The 15,498-nt window shown below is 37.3% G+C and overlaps 2 pseudogenes; both read left to right on the top strand.

Annotated features, from left to right (window-relative positions):
* The first annotated feature begins 275 nt into the window (after positions 1 to 275).
* Positions 276 to 6,748, top strand: LOC107754720 (angiopoietin-related protein 2-like; annotated as a pseudogene).
* A 6,403-nt stretch (positions 6,749 to 13,151) lies between these two features.
* On the top strand, positions 13,152 to 15,336 carry LOC107754721 (hemicentin-1-like; annotated as a pseudogene).
* Positions 15,337 to 15,498: the final 162 nt, after the last annotated feature.

The following is a 15,498-nucleotide window of genomic DNA, read 5'->3' as shown; positions in this document are numbered from 1 at the left end:
ATCTTCATGGAACATGATCTTTATTTAATATCCTAATGGTTTTTGTCATAAAAGAAAATTTGATAATTTGGACCCATACAATGTTTTTTTGGCTATTGCTAAAAATATACCCAAGTGACTTAAGACTGGTTTTGTGGTCCAGGGTCACATATTATCTGCAATACACATAAATAGATTACATTACAATAAAAATATACTATTAAATTATCTGTGAACATTTTCTGAAAATATTTTTAAGATTTGAAGTACACCAACTGTGCGATGGCAAATCCTGACCGGTGCTTCAGGTGTCCAGCAGTTACAGAGAGCTGGAAAAGAAGTATGATGCACTCACTTCTCTAGTGAGCAACCAGAGCCAACTAATCACACATCTGGAGAAACAGTGCCAGCTCAAGAACCCCACTAAAGCACTGCAGGTAAAAGAGCCATCTGTTATGTATTCTGTGCCTTTGTGCTTTTGCTTTGTTTTGTGGACTTTTATGTTGTAGTTTTACTTGTTTCCTGTTTCTGTTTCCCTTTGTCATCAGTCTGATTGTTTCCAGATGTGTCTAGTAGTCTTGTTAACCCCTGTATATATAGCCCTTTGTGTTTCCTGTGTTCAATGGCTTGTGGTCTTCCTCTGAGGCCACACGGTCATTATATAATGCCACTTTGATTGTTGGGTAGAAGTCTGCTGTGGAGCTCACCTCAGTGTGAATTCAGAAGAAGTGGGCATCAAGGGTGCATTAGGAATGTGCTGAACCAGGCTTTTGAAGCATGGAGACTTTTACAACAAACTGCGTTGATGCTTTATGGAGGGCCAGTGTCCTGCAGAGTTTAGATCCAACTTGCCTCAACACACCTGCCACAAAGTTTTTAGTATGTCTAGTAAGAGCTTGATTAGCTGGTTCAGGTGTTTTTAATTGGGGTTGGAGCTAAACCCTTCAGGACACCGGCCCTCCAGGACCGAGTTTGGGCAGCCCTGATTTAAATGTTTTGTTCATTGGGATGTCATTGTAAGGTTTAATTGTCTGTTTAATCAGCATATGTGTCATAGCAAGGCGGCATATGTGCAGCGATAGAATTTCCCAAATTTATTGTATTTTGCACAATACAATGACAATAAAGACTTTATTTTCTTCATTTTTACTTGCATCAAACTTGTGTCTTTTCACATAAATATAATGTTTAATACACCAATAAATTAGACCTACGTCATTTTTCATTGCACCATTTTTGTGTCTTCCTTACAAAAGAACATAAACATGCACATTGTTTAAAAAACACAAATGCACAAATACAAATGCAGTTATTGCATTTAATATATTTTGCAATAATATATTTTTCTCGCCACTGTGAGCTGTTGACAACAGAGGACGGCATTTACAGGCAGCAAAAATGTTTGTGGTTAAGGAAGGACTTTTATCCTTTTTGGGACCAGTGGTTGAGCCCGCAAGGTGTTTTAAGAGATTCATATGTCAGACATTCACATGTCATTGTTTTAAATAGTAGTACTATAATTAACAACGATACACCACGTAAAAACACTACATACATATAGGCATGCTGACTGATATAACTATAACATTGCACTAAATGGATCGAGGGTATGGGACAGCGCAATCGACGTGCTTTGTATCTGAGCCTAGCGTGACGTGTCAGTGAGGTAATGAAGCTTCGTTTTCACAGGTCACGTGACAGCCTCATTTCAAGCAATGCTCCGGAACACTGTTTCGAAGCACTAGTGTGTCAAAAACTCGAAACGTGTGTCGACACTATAGGTGTCGATCTACCCATCCCTAGGGTGCATGGCAGCCACAAAGGGGAAGCTCGCAAGCACCCTTCTGAAAGCTAAAATGGTGAATGGGACACCCTACAGTCTCGTAGACTTAACAGGTGTGCTCACATGGCGGCCATTGTAAGTCCACAAGACTGTAAATGCACATGACGTGTGCCATTTGGGATTGGGCCATAGTCTGGTGTTGTCCTTTAATGGATGTGCCAGTGACTTGCGTCTTGTTTCTTGGCTTTGTCTTGTGTTTTGTTATTGTTTTAATTAACACTATCTGCATTTTGATCCAACTGTCCCTCATCTCTGAATTCTCCCACTGTGACACAGTCTGAGCTTTCAGGTTTTACTTTGGAAATCTCACAAACACAGGTGCACCCCCCTCAAACCCAAGAGAAATTTCTTATGAATGTCTTTCAGGAAACCACATCACTTCCAGTTCAACAGTCAAGTGGGTTGGTGAATGTGAACACAGAGCCTAAAGAAGTTGCCAGCAATGTCCAAAGAGACCAAAGTGGCCCTTTCCACCAGGAACAGAGTCCTCCAGAACTGCTGGAGAGCTTTGACGACTTGCCCATGCAGTCTGCCAACAGACACACCTTTCATCACTTACCCTGTGACTAAATCTCCAGGTAGCCTAAAAATCCCTAAAGGCTAGGGCGTAGCTGGCACTGCTTTATGATTTCTAAGGTGTTTTGAGTTGTTTTAGTGTGTTGCTATGTGTTTTCTAAGGTGTTCAGTGTGGTTGCTAGGTACTGAATGACCCAATAATTACTTAAATGACTCAGTGTGGTCCCTCCAGCAACACATCTTTTTTTGCCTGTTTTATCATCCAAGTCAAAAAATGCTCAGCCCTCGTCAACAAGCCACCACATTTGAAGTGTTCTTAATGTCTGCAGAAGTGTGTGATATTGACAGACAAAAAAAAAAAAAGATATCTGGATATTTATTGGTTTTTTTTTCCGGTAACGATAATTAAACAATATTTTGCTAAGTGTGTTTTTGTGCTGGTACCTTGGCTGGTTTAGCCTGTCATAAATAGGTAAGGGATAGATAAGGGTTAGAGGTTTGTTTAAATCCTTAACCTAAAGTACCTGCAATAGTAATAATGAACCTTGTCTTAGCAAAAAAGAGAATCCCAGATATGAGTCATATACGTGTTTCCCATGTAGGAGTTCGGAAGCCCTGAGTGTCAGTGACCTGCAGTCAGGAAGCTTTATCTCTGAGAATTCCAAACAGTGTCTTATCAGAGGTGGTGACGCTCATTACTCTTCACAGACTGTGAGAGCTGAGCTCAGGCTGAAAGCGGTGTATTAGCATAAGCACACACACACACACACACACACATGCACATAACATAGGCAAGTTAATCACCACCTTTATAAAAGCTTTGTGACCCAACCCTTGAATTACAATGCAATGCTTTTGCCTCCACCATCTCGGGTGTGAGATTACAGGACACATGTCCACTCCATTTAACAGATCCAAATTAAAGTCACTGTTATGGCAGCCACTAATCTGTTTTAAAAGCACACTCATGCTGACATTTACAATTGAAGAAGGGTTTTGAGTTATATTTTTACCGAAAAAATATATATGTACTTAAAGGAATAATGAATAATCCCCCCAAAATGAAATATTGCTGAAAATGTACTCAGCCTCGGGCCATCCAAGATGTAGAGGAGTTTGTTTCATCACTGGAACAGATTTGGAGAAATGGATCATTACATCACTTGCTCACCAGTGAATCCTCTGCAGTGAATGGGTGCCGTCAGAATGAGAGTCCAAACAGCTGATAGAAACATCACAATAATCCACAAGTAATCCACATGACTCCAGTCCATCAATTAATGTCTTGTGAAGCGAAAAGATGTTTGTTTGTTTGTAATAAATCCATTAAGACATTTTTAACTTCAAACCATGGCTTCTAAAATATGAGTTCTCTATCCATTAAATATTGCTTTCTCCAGTGAACAAACAAACTCATCTACATCTTGGATGGCTTGACGGTCAGTTTTCACCAGTTTTTCATTTTTGGGTGAACTATTCCTTTAAAATAAATATATTTATAGAATGAATTTTAAAATAATTTTATAACATTAAAAAGTATCAAAATAAAACATTATTTTAAAATTAAATAAAATTATATATTTTTTAGTTTTAATAGTTTCCTTTTTAATTGTATTTATTTATTTATTTATTTTTAACAAATCAAGATATATATATATATATTTTAAATCTAACAATGCAAACAATTTCTTTCAGGTTTTAGTATCTAGGTACACATGTATGGAACGTGCCAGTGAGTGCGATAGGTCAGATTCTTCTGGTGGTTTGTGGGAGTGTGAATTCCACCATGTTGAACTGATAAGTAAAGGCTGAGAGATGGTTGCATACAGTATACAGATCGTGACCTTGCTGCTTTCTGAACCAACAGAACCCCAGCCCTTCCTTACCATCCATCCAGCTCCTCCACACTGTCGGTTCATTATAGAGCGCTGCCAACACATCTCATGTGTTCAACTCAAATGCTAAATCTGAAATTCTGAACATAGAAACCAAAACAGCTTTTTTTAGCTTCTCTGAATGTTTCAGATCTGTTGAACAGCTTTTGTTAAATCTTTCTTTTGAAATGTAATGATACTATCTATGTAATAATCATACCCAGTTTCTGTGATTTTAATGAAATGTTTTAAAGTGAGACAAGCCAGCTAATACCATAAAACGTCTGGATGTTTTCCCACCACAAATGATGTCACTTTCTGGAATGATAATGTCATTCATTCATTGGCTTACAAAAGACAATGAAGATAGAAAATAGAAGGTATAATTAAAACAATAGTCTCAAGAAAACAGGGTTTGTTTAAAAATTTTTTATTAGAGAATGAAATCAATGCAGAAACACTGGAATATTTTTTTATGTTAAACGTTTGTGCCATAATATCCAGTCAAACCGTACAGTGTAATTAAATGAATTATATATTCAACTCCTGTTCACTTGGATTGATTGTCATCTTAAAAAAAGGGAATGCATGATGGAGACATGAAAATGTACTGAATAGTAGGAATGATCCAGCTTACTGTCTCTTTTAAAGGGCCATGGAATGACTGTCATCAAGTGCTAGAGTCAGGAGAGAAGACCAGTGGCATCTACCTGCTGCGACCACACAATACTAACCGTCTACTGCAGGCCTGGTGTGACCAGAGCAGAGCTCAGGGTGGCTGGACCGTTATCCAGAGGAGACAGGATGGCTTTGTCAACTTCTTTAGGACCTGGGATCAGTACAAGGTGCACGCAACAAAATATTACTTATGTGGTCAAGCTGACATGGTAGGCCTGTAAATAAGTCCATGTAGCATCTGTGCACATTGTGTATCATTTCCGCCAAAGCAACTAGTTCCAAACAAATTAAACTCAGAAAAAACATTGCACATCTCTCTTTGAATAAGTACTTTGTGACAGCTAAAATTTATGTTCTTTATTATGGTATGAATGTGTGTAGAATGAATGTAATCCATACTACATCGACATGTTGTCATTGTCATGTGACCTACCAGCATCAGATGTCTCTTCGCTGACGTTCACAAATCCTCTCCCGTGGCCTCATGGGATAGTAAAGTGTCCATTGGATGCATACTTTGCAAATTTTCCGGAAACAGTAGGTCATCCGGGTACTTTTTCTCTACTGTTTTATGAATACTATATAGTAGAGAAGTGAGTCTATTCAGATGTAGCCACAGTAGCGGTGTTGGGTTTCTGTATTAATGTAATGTGCTTGAATAAATCATTTGAGTGAATGATTCAATGACTCACTCCTAGTTACAGTCAGGTGTCTTGTTCCTGAAGGAATCAGTGTGTTTGAACAAATCATTTGAGTGAATGATTCAATGACTCACTCATAAAGACAGTCATTTGTTTGGTTTCTGAATGAGTCTTTGTGTTTGATTGAATTGTGTGAATGAATGAATCAATGACTCACTCATAAAGATTATCACTTGTTGCTGTCTACTTGTGTATTGACCACTAAACCACTAAAGTCACTACATGACTTTTGCCAAGAGTTGGCAAGTATATGATACCTATATTACCTAGTGTTTTAAAATCTGTTCAGATTATCTGTTCAGTCATGTAGTGTATTCCATCTTTGATCTCACACCTATTATCCATGGGTTGCAATGGTATGTTCAGGTTTAATCCATGGCCCTTCACAACTGATGGGCGTTGTGGGCCACGTAAGCTGCAAAATAGGGTCCATGGGGGTGCTCATGAGCACCCTTATGAATAATAAAAAGCAGATTTTAATGCACAAAATGCACCTTTTTAAATTAATGACATAACTATTGCCTATATACAGCAAGGCTTTGGGAATCTGGATGGAGAATACTGGCTGGGTTTGGATCACCTGTTCTGGCTCACCTCTCAGGCCACATACAAGCTGCGAGTAGCCATTGAAGACTGGCAAGGACGACAGGTGTTTGCGGAATACGACAGCTTTCAGGTGCCGACTACGGTTAGGCAGTTATCAAGGCAATGCAGGAGACTCCCTCTCATGGCACAACAATAAAGCATTCGCCACTCTGGACCGCGATATGGATGCTTACTCAGGTGATCAGTCTATATTTGTTTTTGTATTTCACCTAATTTATATGATTTGTCCTTAAAAACTGTTTTAAAAGCCTTCTGTTCTCTATCCTCCTTAGGTAACTGTGCTCATTACCAGAAGGGCGGCTGGTGGTACCACATGTGTGCCCACTCCAACTTGAATGGGGTGTGGTATAGAGGAGGCCATTACAGAAGTCAATACCAGGATGGTGTTTACTGGGCAGAGTTCCACGGAGGCTCGTACTCCGTAAAGAAATTGGCCATGATGATCAAACCTGCTTAACATGAACAGAAACAAATCAGCAGAGCACCCAGAGAATTGAGAGTACATAGAATGAGTGCCACTTTTTGCCACCTTTTCTTCACAAAGATGTGACAATGAGCACTGAATGTTTTTATGGAGCTTCAGGTTATTTTATTAGAGATCTAGTCTTAAAGTTGTATTAATATTTTTCAAACAAAGACACGATTTGAATATTTTTATTCAGATGCATTCTGATGCATAACTGTATTTTAGAATATTTACATTAGATTGTTTTTTTTTTTCAACTGTCAAATATAAAAAGTGTGGTATTTTGGAAAATTGCATATATTATGTACATATTTTAGTCACTATACCAGAGTGTTGTCTAAAATTATAATTTTTTACTTTATTTCTTTAAACTAAAACAATATGTATTTTTAATTAGATTATGCATTTCATTTTGCGCCTTTTTTATTGCCTCACACATGTGGTTTTCCTCTTTCTTACTGTGAGTTTGGGCAGGATTTCCTGTTCTCAGACACTTCATGCCATGCTTCATACCATTATCACAATTAAGAGCAAATAAATCCTTTTCACAAACAATACCAAACGAGACTCTGCATCTATCATCCATTTCAGCCATTACCGGCATTATTGCTTATCACTTGCTTGACAATGCTTCTGCTTCAGCCGTTGATAGGTCTCTTGCTGATCAGCCTTGCTCATGGCGGTAAGTTCTCCCCATTTTGTCCTTTCTGAGAGTCTTTCTGTGGATCCTTTCAACTTTTGAAGTATTTTGACGGCTAGAATTCTAGCAAGTCATCTATGGAGGGAGTTCATCTTTATTTTTGCAGTCCTGTTTATTTCTTTTGTTTTTATGTATTTTTTTCTTTATTTCTTTAGCCCTATTAACACTGAAGCTGTTTTGAAGCTGTTTTTCGAAGGTGATGTGGTTAGACCTACATGTCTAAAAAGTGTTTTAAAGCTATCGCACTTTGCAAAGTGATCTTAAGTGATCTTAATTTCTAAAGCCAGACCACTAACTTTTTATTTGCCAAAAGCTACATTGTGACTTTTGAAAAGTTATTAGAGGGTGTGGTAGGTGTTAGTCTCTGAACAGAAACTTAAAGGGGTCATATGATGCTGCTAAAAAGAAGCGGCGGCAACAATACTACAGCGAGAATAAAAGTTACTCCTTCTTTCTTTGCGTTAACATTTGGGCTGCGTTATGCAAATCTTCCCACAGAGCGACGTAGGTATGTTGGGGCGTGTTAGAACGAACCGTTTTAGGTAGGAGTGGTTGACTCTTAACTTTTATAAAGAATATCTCTTTGGATTTGAGACTTTAGTCTTTGCAACTTTACAGATCTTCTTTATGCACCAAGAGCTTGTAACACTCCAAAGAGAAAGGAAAAATTGAAATTGCATCATATGACCCCTTTAAGCACATGTAGGCAGGCCTTCAAGTTGCTTTCACACCTCTAACACCCAAACGTTCAAGACATGTTGATCTTTGTTTTTCCTCTGTACACAGGGTGAGAACATATGAATGAGATAATTTCATGTATAAGAACTTTTATAGAAACTGAATATTGACTGAATCGATAAGTAGACATTTTTGATATGGATGTGGTTACTATGGTGTTTTGAATGGTTGGCATCTCTAAAGGTATTCTGCGTGGGATGGTAGGTGGTTGTTTATTGGCTTGGAAAAATAATAGCAACAAACCACATGATTTGTCATTAATGTCTGTTGTGGTGCAGGATCAGTTATGTACCAAAGTGTAGTTAGTTACACCAAAAACAAAATCATATCGCCATATCTGTTGTGAAAAGCAATGCATTCTGCCTTAATGCTTGACTGTTGTCTAATATCTGCTGTGCATTATTTTCAAGGCTGTTACATGGGTCATAAAACTCTTAAACACATTTTCTTGAAATGTTAACAGATATGCACAGGACACGTTAAACACTGTAGAAAATTTTATATGCTACTCAAAATATGGTAACAATATTACATGTAATATTTATGAGTAGATTTTAAGGCTTGATTCAGGAATCTACCTGAATAAATCATGTAAAATCTCCAAAATTATTTATAACACAATGATTTTAATATTATTAGTGAAATATGCTCATTTATTTTAAGTTGATTCTCAAAAGTTCGTGTTCTTGAGTAAGGCCTGTTTGTATTTGAATTACAATTAATAAGACTATTAACAGTGAGACAGCTCAAGTAGGAGAAAACTTGTAACTGTACTGGCATTAGCAAAGCTACTGCTCATTGAAAAAAGCATATTTCCTTATAATGTTAGTACATGCAGTTATCCATATCCTAACCATAAGCTCTGCTCTTCCATGCAATGGTAATGACAGAAGCTTCAACATAACAAAAACTCTTTCAAATGTCAAACATAACTGAACATTAAACATTTTTACTCTCCATATCCAGCCATATGCAAAGCATGGTGGGAACTAATAATCAAAAATCTAAATCTAAAATCAAAATTTTACTTTTTTTTTAAAAATAGGTATTTATTCCTTAATTTTATCAGCTTAATCAGTTCCTCAATGCAAGCCTCAAAACTGCTTAAGTGAGGAAAACATATCTCTTGGTTTTATTAGTGAAATGTTGACACGTTGACACGACACTGAACAACAATTTCTTTAATAAAATATACACACTATTTTTAATTATCACCTTAGTTTTTTAAATGAAAATTAAAAGACCCATGATTAATTTTTACAGTGCAGTATTGAGAACAATGATAACATTAATTGTTAATTAAGGGGAAAGTGATTTTTAAAAAAAATATATATATTTGTTCAACCAGTTTCACTGAGGTGTTTAAAGGAAATGTATTTATTTACCCTTAAAGGGATAGTTCACCCAAAAATGAAAATTCTGTCATTATGTACTCACCTTCATGCCGTTTTAAACCTGGATGACTTTCTCTCAAAATATCTTCTTTTAAGTGCCAAATACATATAAAGACATAAGGGTGAGTAAATGATGACAGACTTTGCATTTTTGGATGAACTATCCCACAGAAACTAACCCACGGAATATAATAGCACTTTTGTTTGGGGAAAAAAATGAACCCAAAAAATGAAAATTTGCTGTAAATGTACTCTCCCTCAGGCCATCCACGATGTGGATGAGTTTGTTTCTTCATTAGAACAGTTTTGGAGAAATTTAGCATTACATCACTTGCTCACCAGTGGATTCTCTGCAGTGAATGGGTGCCGTCAGAGTCCAAACAGCTGATAAAAACATCACAATAATACACTAATAATCCACACAACTCCAGTCCATCAATTAATGTCTTGTGAAACAAAAAGCTGTCTGTTTGTAATAGACAAATCCATCATTAAGGCATTTTAAGTTTAAACGGTCACTTCTGGCCAAAAACAAGTCCATAATCCATAATAACGCTTATGGATTAGCGTTATAATAACCTCCAGCGAAAAAGTCCAACAACATTGTTTAGAACTGTTTTGGACTGTTTGGCATGTAAACAGTGCTTGATCTGTGCATATTTCTCTCCTAATTCAGACAGGACAACTTTATTAATGGAGAAATAAATATTATGGATATAGGACTCATATTTTAGCCGGTATAACAGTTTGAAGCTAAAAACGTCTTGATGGATTTCTTACAAACACACAGCTTTTCACTTTGGAGTCATGTGGATTACTTGTGGATTATTGTGATGTTTTTATCAGCTGTTTGGACTCTCATTCTGACGGCACCCATTCACTGCAGAGGATTCATTGGTGAGCTAAATGTAGTGATCTAAAAGAGATGTAATGCTAAATTTCTCCAAATCTGTTCTGATGAAGAAACAAACTCATCTACATCTTGGATGACCTGAGTACATTTTGAGCGCATTTTCATTTCTGGATGAAATATTCCTTTAAGGAATCGTGCTATTACTTTCTGTGGGTAAATACAAGGCACACAATTCATAAAATATAAATGCTAAATTTCTGATGATTATCAGAATTTGTTACATCAAACAATAAGATTTGAGTCTGTAGCAAAGTCATTTGGTGAAAGTCAAGTAGAAGTTCAGTTTACATGACGTGTTTATATCTTGACTAATGTTTAGCAGCTCTAATAATACTACTTTGCACATAGATTATTTTTATCATAATGCATTGTCTTAGTTTGTTCTCTTTTTTCAGACTGCCCCATTTTGTTCAGTCCTGTTGATGTGGTGGTTGAATATGGAGATTCATTTTCAGTGAACTGCTCCTCCACCGACAAAACACACCAGTTCGGCTTGAGTTGGGAGGGATATGACACAATGGAGAACACTGAAGAGATCTTCAGAAGTGTGGATGTGACGGACTGGGAGATGAAGCTAACTTGTTACATGTACTCTAATGAAACACAGTGTTCACAGAATCTTCCCGTTACTATTTACAGTGAGTTGTTTTTTCCCCCCCCCAAAACAAATTATTTTCTGGAATTCACTTATAACTGTGAATATCGATATCTCTGAAATCTATTTACAGAGACTCCAGACAGTGTGTCCATCAGCATTGTGAATCACAGAGGACTAAAAATGGCTTTCCACCAACGTTTACCATCCAACCTGACAGAACTGGAGTGGATCTGCAAGAGGGAATGGCAGAGGATCCCCAAATCCATGTGTGAAAAACTTGTTGCATCTTTCCCAAAAAGACTCATGGCTGTATTAGATCAAATGGGTGCTTCTACTAAATACTGAGCATTTTTCAGTTTTTCTTTTTTAATAAATTTGCAAAAATGTCAACAATTCTGTGTTTTTCTGTCAATATGGGGTGCTGTGTGTACATTAATGAGGAAAAAAAATTAACTTAAATGATTTTAGCAAATGGCTGCAATATAACAAAGAGTGAAAAATTTAAGGGGGTCTGAATACTTTCCGTACCCACTGTAGGTGTGAAGCAGAGCTGGAACTGGGAGCAGAAGGACCTCAATATCCTATAGAATCTTTAGAACCTCTCAGTGCTGAAGTACACTGTAAGTTTATTATTTCCATGATTGCCATTTAATTAAATGTATATTTTCTAAAGGGCCTTCTAGTGTGAAGGAACGGTCGTATTTCATCACATACAGAGATTTGCATATTAACAGATAATTTTGATCAAATATTACATATTATGAATTGCATTACCATAGATAAAAAGGTTTCAGTTGTACAGTATTTTTCTGATCTGTTAATAACAGCTGCTCATCATGGTGCTGTTGTGCTATTAAATGTCTCTCTGTCCTCCTCAGATAAACCAAAACACTCCAATTCAACAGAGACCATCATTAAAAACGACGAGGTCACAGGCAAACCCAGCTCCTACTTATACATGGCACTCAGAGCATCTGAAAGAGATCAGCTCCTCAGTGCTCCAGTCCTCACGTGCACCGCCACAAACTCTCTGGGAAGCGACAGCAAAGTGTTCATCATCAAATCTACAGATCAGTTTTGAATAAACACATCTACCTCTTTGTCCTCAGGCAGTGTTAAGTTGTAATGGTGTAAAAGTGTTATAATTCATCAAACTTTGTTTGTTACTTTGGTTAAGAAAATCCAAGCGCAGAAAGACTGGGTAAGGGATGATCCATCGTTTCATTATGGGGGAGGGGTTGGGAGTATATATTACATTTTGATGACGCGAGTGGTTAATTCCTTGCTGCACAAAGTGAAATGCGCGCCAGTAATCGGCGGTGCATTTTGGGTAATGTAGTTCATGACTCAAAGCATGTTATATGTGTTAAAGAGAAGAAACTGAAACTGAGTTGTTACTTTGGTTTTGTAAGTCGCCTGCATATTAGAAAAATGGGGCAATGTACTAACTAAATGATGTATTTGCAGATTGTGAAACCAGAACAGATGATTGTTGTAACACTGTCCCATTTCATGCTTGCAGTAAACACCCAAGAAAAGGCATTACTGGTGTTTGTCCTTATTCGAGGTTGATCCTTTGGTGCATCCAGTGTTCCGCTACAAAGTTACAGTTTCTAATATTTACATTCTTACTGTTTAAAAGAGTGCTGCAGTGATAACATTTTTTGTAGAGATAGACTGACAGATAGACACATAGATAGATAGATAGACAGACAGACAAAATGTATTTATTTTATATAGTAATAAATGGTGCATAATTTAGAGGTGAATATTGTCTAGTACCATGAAATCCCATCAAACTGCAAAATATTAAACAACAAATATCATGAAACAAAATACAGTACATTCATTTAATAAAATATGTTGCGCTTATTGTCTTCTGTCTGTTTTGACCGCCGATGATCACAAGTGTGACCTCTAAGAGAGGAAATACCACATGGTTAAAAAAACGTGTGTTGCGTTTTTTTCATTCCACTGCCCTGAGTCTCATGGTTTTAAACTCAAAAGCATGTTCTGTGTGAAAAGTCACTAAGGCATCTCTAATTTTATTGCTCACACTTGTGAAAAGCTATTTTATTTATGCTTTACATTGCCAAATATATGAAGGACTGTTGCACAGTACTGTATAGATAGATGAATGCCCAAACTGATTTGTAAATAATGCTGTTATTCTGTGATGAAGCTTCATTGGTTTTCAATCACATGCTGTTCTGTAGAGAGTCAATGTCCTATTCAACTCATCCCACGGAGAGCTGTTGTGAGGTACGGTGACGATGTTTCAGCTGACTACAAAACTTCAGTCCCACATAAAGGGATGGGATGGGATGGGAAGCCAGTGAGGGAGCAGTGACCATGACCAGAGACAGTCTGATCACATGGAGAGTGTCAAATCTGATAGAATGGGACATACAGCCATACTGCTACATAAACCATGAGGAACAGTGTCAAGTAGAGCTCCCAGTCACTATTTACAGTCAGTTTCCCTGTTACTTATATTTTTGTCTTTCTCATTCTCAAAAATATCTAATGTACATTCATCACTGCAGATTTCAGAGTTTGTAAATCTTCCTCCACAGAGACTCCAGACAGTGTGTCCATCAGTATTGTGAATCACAGAGGACCAATGATAGAGGGAAAGCAGTATGAGCTCCAGTGTGATGTTCACGATGTGGCTCCAGTTCAGAATCTCACTGTCAAATGGTACAAAGGACAGACTGCTGAATCAAACCACCTTCACTGAGGATAACAAGACTCCAGTGAATGAAACCACCACACTCCTGATCCGTCCAGACAGAGCTGATGATGGAGCTCAATACAGGTGTGAAGCAGAGCTGGAACTGGGAGCAGAAGGACCTCAACCTCCTCCAAAAGAAACATCAGACCCTCTCAATATCACTGTATATTGTTAGTGAACAAAATATTGTTTTATGTCTCCACATATGTAAAGAAGCAAGAACTTCTCCCAAAATACAAACAAATAAATATGTTCTTCTTATCTTTCTATGTTCTTCTTTTCCAGATGCTTCAAAAATTCAATTTTGTAACAGCTAGTCACCATTGACAGGGACCTCACTGGATTCACATCCTTTAAATGTATATTCTGTGGTGGGTAACCCTCGTCCAGACATCTCCTGGAGACACAAAGCATCATCAGTCAATTCCTCTATGCCTCTTACCAAATTTGATTCTGGCCAATATGAAATAATTGCCAGTAATGACCATGGTGATTTCAATTGTTCTATAAACATCACAGTAGAGTGTAAGTGTGAGAGTTCTTCAGGAACTTCTGCATTAAAACCTGACGTTTTACCTCTGATTGTGTCTTTAAACTGATTATCTCTCCAAAATAGATCCTCCAGAACTGAACTGCAGCGAGAGCTACGAAGTAAAAGAAAAAACATTCTTCCAATTTCCTTGCATAGCCGATGGATTACCAAAGCCTAAATTCTCCCTCTACAAAAATGGAAAAATTATCCAGCGTGACTTTTATCCCAATTTGACTGATAGTGGCCGGTATCATTTAATCGCACATAACCAACATGGAACAATTAATTCTACATTCACCATCAACATCCTACCTAAGAGAAAAATTGTCTTCAATGTATATTTCTTTAACAACCGTAGCCAATGAATTAACAAAGACAACTTTCAACACAGATGCCCCAGTGTTTTATGTCAGCCAACAGAATTTTGTCGGGGGAGAAGACAGCAACATAACGCTAGAGTGCTCCTCGACTGGTAACCCAGAACCTGAGATGTGGTTGAACTTCAAAAATAAGAACATCTCCACTGGGAGGCGCCACATAACCTTAAACATTGAGAGAGCCACGTCTACCAATGCTGGAGTTTATACATGCAGTGCCACGAATACATTTGGACGCAAAGACAAAAGCTTCGTAGTGGAGATAAGAGGTTTGGGCTGTGACTGTGAAAATAATATGATATTGCCCATAAGATATTAAATGATAGTTCTTTTAATTGCGTGATATATTACTGACATTTAACCACAAAATGAATGTTTAATACTAGAGTTTAAAATTAGTTCTTCATTAACTGAACATACTTTTTTTTTTTTTTTTTTTGCTTTCTTTTTTAGATGATTCTCGCAACTACTTTCCTATTGTTGCTCTGGTATTGGGATTGCTTGTTTTAATCCTCCTTATAGTGATCTTATTGTGGGTGAGGAAAAATACAACAGGACTTTATGAAGTACAATCAGTGGAGCAGTATGAACTGTTAAGCAATGGGGGCCGTAAGTGAGGTTTATCCTGTTTTAATCAGTTGAAATATGCTTACATTGAAAAAAGACAATATATTGAACATCATTCAGGTTACAATAAATAAAAACATTCTATAAATATCTGTGGTATAATGTGTAAAGCCTGTGTTATACTTTCCGCGTGCGCTAGTCCGCTATGGTATGCGTGACGTAAAAATCGTCATCGGAGAGTGTGCGCGGAGCCCCCCATTTTTTCGCGCGGTCAGGCTACAA

This window comes from Sinocyclocheilus rhinocerous, unplaced genomic scaffold (assembly GCF_001515625.1).
Source record: "Sinocyclocheilus rhinocerous isolate Xijiao unplaced genomic scaffold, SAMN03320098_v1.1 scaffold3609, whole genome shotgun sequence".
NCBI lineage: Eukaryota > Metazoa > Chordata > Actinopteri > Cypriniformes > Cyprinidae > Sinocyclocheilus > Sinocyclocheilus rhinocerous.
Note: the sequence above shows the minus strand (reverse complement) of the source record. Positions and strands in the feature narration are given on the sequence as shown.